The following is a 4,797-nucleotide window of genomic DNA, read 5'->3' on the forward strand; positions in this document are numbered from 1 at the left end:
AAGAAAAGGGAACCCTCTTACACTGCTAGTGGAAATGTAAATTGGGGCAGCCACTGTGGAAAACAGTATGGAGTTTCCTCAGAAAACTAAAAATAGAGGTGCCATATGATCCAGCAATCCCACTCCTGGGCATATAACCAGAGAAAACTATAATTTGAAAAGACACATGCACCCCAATGTTCACAGCAGCACTATTTACAATAGCTAAGACATGGAAGCAACCTAAATGTCCATTGACAGATGGATAAAGAAGATGTGGTATAAGGAATTCCCTGGTGGTCCAGTAGTTAGGACTCCACACTGTCACTGCTAAGGGCCCAGGTTCAATCCCTGGTCAGGGAACTAAGATCCTAAGATGCCACAAGTTGCATGGCATGGCCAAGAAAAAAAAAAAGGAATATATGGTATATAAACATATACATATATACATATATATACTCGTATACATATATACATACATACGCACATATACATACAATGAAATACTACTCAGCCATAAAAAAGAATGAAACAATGTCATTTGCAGCAACATGGATGGGACTAGAGATTATCATACTAAGTGAAGTAAGTCAGAAAGAGAAAGATAAATACCATATGATATCACTTATATGTGGAATCTAAAATATCTCACAAATGAACTTATTTACGAAACAGAAACAGACTCACAAACATAGAAAACAAACTTATGGTTACCAAAGGGGAAAGGAGGGGAATAAATGAGTTTGGGATTAGCAGATACAAACTACTATATATAAAACAGATAAAAAACAAGGTCCTACTGTATAGCACAGGGAATTGCATTCAATATCCTGTGATAAACCATAACGGAAAAGAATATGAAAAAGACTATATATATATATATATATATATATCACTTTGCTGTACACCAGAAACTAATACAATGTTGTAAATCAACTATACTTCAATTTTGAAAATTAATAATTGCATCTAATTACAAGGGAAAATTGAGCATGAATAATGTTTAAAGATGTTTAAAAATAACAATTAGCAATTACAAAGGAGAAATTCGGCAACATTTAGAAAATGACTGAATGGAATAGACACAACATTTTTTGAAAGGTCAACTGTATAATTACTAATTAATTTGGTTCTCATTTCTACCCAGTTGAAGGAAGAGAGGCAGGCAGTCCTGAGGCCGGTCAGAGTTAACCACACTCTGCTAGGCAAAGGGTAACCAGTGCCTGGATTTGAGTGACGGCAGTGGGGACAGGAATGAAGGGACAGAGATCATAAAAGCTAGGGAGGAAGTGGGTAAGACCTGGTGCTTCATTAGCAATAAAGAACAATGGCGGGCTTCCCTGGTGGCACAGTGGTTGAGAGTCTGCCTGCCGATGCAGGGGATGCAGGTTCGTGCCCCGGTCCGGGAAGATCCCACGTGCTGCGGAGCGGCTGGGCCCGTGAGCCATGGCCGCTGAGCCTGCGCGTCTGGAGCCTATGCTCCGCAGTGGGAGAGGCCACAACAGTGAGAGGCCCGCGTACCGCAAAAAAAAAAAAAAAAAAAAAAAGCCAAGGTGTGATGTAATAGAAAAAACAACATTGGTTATACTCTTGGTTTTGCCATCATCCAGATATGGATCCTCAAGACCGTCATTTAAAGTTCTCATGGCTTTGTTTTTCTCATCCCTACAATGAATGGGTTGCTATAACTTCTAAGATCCCTCCCAGATCTGATATTTTGAGGCTGGGTGACCAGAATAATAACAGTAATATGAACAGAGATCCCAGGGAGGAAGTTCATCCAAAAGGCTAGGATTTGGATTCTGAGGCTACCACTGTTGTGTGACCTTGAACAAATTACTTAACCCCTCTGTGCGTCAGTTTCCATTGTAAAAATGGAAATAATAATAGTGCCTAATCACAGAGCCATCCCACATAAACCTGAGCGGAAGTGCCTGGCATATAATGTCTCAACAGAGCTGTGAAATTAATAACTGTATCATCCATACTGAGAATTAATCACAGCTATTGCTCTTGGTCCCAGCACTGAGTGTCTCTGGACACCAAGACTTTTTTTTTTTTTTTTTTTAAAGAAGATGTTGGGGCTAGGAGTTTATTAACTTATTTATTTATTTTTGCTGTGTTGGGTCTTTGTTTCAGTGCCAGGGCTTTCTCTAGCTGTGGTAAGTGGGGGCCACTCTTCATCGCGGTGCGCGGGCCTCTCACTATCGCGACCTCTCTTGTTGCGGAGCACAGGCTCCAGATGCACAGGCTCAGTAGTTGTGGCACACGGGCTCAGTAGTTGTGGCTCATGGGCCTAGATGCTCCGCGGCATGTGGGATCCTCCCAGACCAGGGCTCGAACCAGTGTCCCCTGCATTAGCAGGCAGATTCTCAACCACTGCGCCACCAGGGCAGCCCCTGGACACCAAGACTTTTGTCATCAAATTTGACTTTTATTATGTCTCTAACCTAGTAATATGTTACGGAGGGAAGTATCGGGTGTTTATAGGAATATGACACGTAAGTACCTGGGACTTGGGTGGCTGAGTCATCAGACTTGAAGAGTTTTAACCTTCAGATGCTACTTCCTACAGTGAATGCTAGTTGTCACGTCCACTCTTTCTAGTCCTGCACAGTCATGTCCTAATATTTGTCATAGGTATTACCCTAAAGCAACAGAACATAAAGATCTGAGTCATTTAGAAAAAAAAAAGTGTTAATCCGGCAGCTGTAACCCTCAGAAACAAACCACCCTGAGAATGCCGGGTACCCATGCAACAGATGGAGAGAGTGTGCCTGACCTTCCAGGTCTCGGGAGCGTATGAAGTAAGAACAGGAGAAGATGGCAAATTTATACATACCCGCTGATTCCCTCCCTGCCCAAGCTTACCCTCACCTGAATCTTACTATAAGGATGGCAGTTCAAATAATGTCTGTCAACTGAAAAAGAAAAAAAAAAAGTTACAATTTGCCTAGGACTGCAGGAGGAAAATCAAGTACAAGAGGGTCAAGTTTTGGAGGAGAAGGTACCAGTGAGAAAACAGTATTGGTACATATGCCTTGATATTAAAGTCATAGAAGACACCTACATTTTTTAAATGCAGAGAAAATTTTGTTATTTTCATTTAAGATTCAATCTTCTGCATTTTGTAAAATTTGTTATTTCAGAGCCAACTTTCAATTTCAATTTACTTGAAGCTGCACACATCAGACACTCTAAGCCGCTATCCAGAACAGGACTTAAGGGTACTTTCCAGGGCTTCCCTGGTGGCGCAGTGGTTGAGAGTCCGCCTGCTGATGCAGGGGACGCGGGTTCGTGCCCCGGTCCCGGAGGATCTCACGTGCCCCGGAGCGGCTGGGCCCGTGAGCCATGGCCGCTGGGCCTGCGCGTCCGGAGCCTGTGCTCCGCAACGGGAGAGGCCACAACAGTGAGAGGCCTGCGTATCGCAAAAAAAAAAAAAGGGGGGGGGGGTACTTTCCAGTCTCAGATGTGGGTAATCATCTTGAAGTTCCCTCAGCTTCACTTTAAAGACCACCAAAATTGCTAGTTTGGAAATTTATAATGTAAGGAACAAATGGTAGTTAAATAATTCTTTGTTTCTCTCCCTAGTGGCGAAGATTATTTTGGTTTTATCTGTTTCTAAAATTGTTTTTATTGTTCTTAAAATTACGCACTGAACAGGCAGAGTGGTTGTATCACACTTGAGTGTCTCTCATTAAAAAGGTTCATAAATGAAAAAAGTGACTCTGGGCCTTCCCGACCACCCAGGACACTAAATCCCACTCTCAGGCTTGGGAATGAAAACCCAACCATCCCAAGCATGGCCCCTGCGGACCCTGAACACTTGCTCTTAGTAACTAACACATTGAAATTTCTTATTGGCTATCTTTTTCTCTACAAATGTTAGTAGAGATGATCTGTAGCTGTGATTGTTTTCTTTCCTGCTGACAAGCAAAGCTGTCGAGAGGAGGTGAGGTGTTAGAGAGGCTGCTGATGTAGGAGCAGTTTGTTCTCGAGCTCAGTCATGTCAGTGGTGACCTCCAGCCCTTCAAGCAGTTTTTGAAGTGCTATTTCTTTTTTTTTTTTTACATCTTTATTGGAGTATAATTGCTTTACAATGGTGTGCTAGTTTCTGCTTTATAACAAAGTGAATCAGTTATACATATACATATGTTCCCATATCTCTTCCCTCTTGCGTCTCCCTCCCTCCCACCCCTCTAGGTGGTCACAAAGCACCGAGCTGATCTCCCTGTGCTATGCGGCTGCTTCCCACTAGCTATCTGTTTTACGTTTGGTAGTGTATATATATCCATGCCACTCTCTCACTTTGTCCCGGCTTCCCCTTCCCCCTCCCATATCCTTAAGTCCATTCTCTAGTAGGTCTGCATCTTTATTCCCGTCTTGCCCCTAGGTTCTTCTGACTATTTTCTTTCTTTTTTTTGTTTTTTTTGATTCCATATATTTGTGTTAGCGTGCGGTATTTGTTTTTCTTGAAGTGCTATTTCTCTGATTTAAATCTCTTTCTTCATAAAATACCTGGAGGTATTTCTATTACCAGCTCTGAACTTGGACTGATAATTAATACAACTTGTCTAGGACAGATGACCTCTAGGGATGGTCCCAATATAGCATTACAAAATGAATTTTTTTTTCTGATGTATAAAAATACACATTAGAATGGGTTTTTCTGGCCTCATTACTTTTTCTAAGTTGAGTTATTTTTACTGGTGCTTCCATTATTCCTGTTTTCCTAATTATTGAAAAAGCAGTGGAATAACCCAAACAGCACAGCCAGGAAGTCTTGGCTCAAGAAAATGGAATTTTTCTTTATGCTTA

The 4,797-nt window shown here is 41.7% G+C and overlaps 1 non-coding gene across 1 annotated transcript; it reads left to right on the forward strand.

The window, feature by feature from the left end:
• The first annotated feature begins 269 nt into the window (after nt 1-269).
• TRNAD-GUC (transfer RNA aspartic acid (anticodon GUC)) lies at nt 270-342 on the forward strand. Its single transcript has one exon. It is a non-coding gene; the product is annotated as a tRNA-Asp (tRNA).
• Nucleotides 343-4,797: the final 4,455 nt, after the last annotated feature.

The sequence above is a fragment of the Mesoplodon densirostris genome, chromosome 12 (genome assembly GCF_025265405.1).
Source record: "Mesoplodon densirostris isolate mMesDen1 chromosome 12, mMesDen1 primary haplotype, whole genome shotgun sequence".
Taxonomy (NCBI): Eukaryota; Metazoa; Chordata; class Mammalia; order Artiodactyla; family Ziphiidae; genus Mesoplodon; species Mesoplodon densirostris.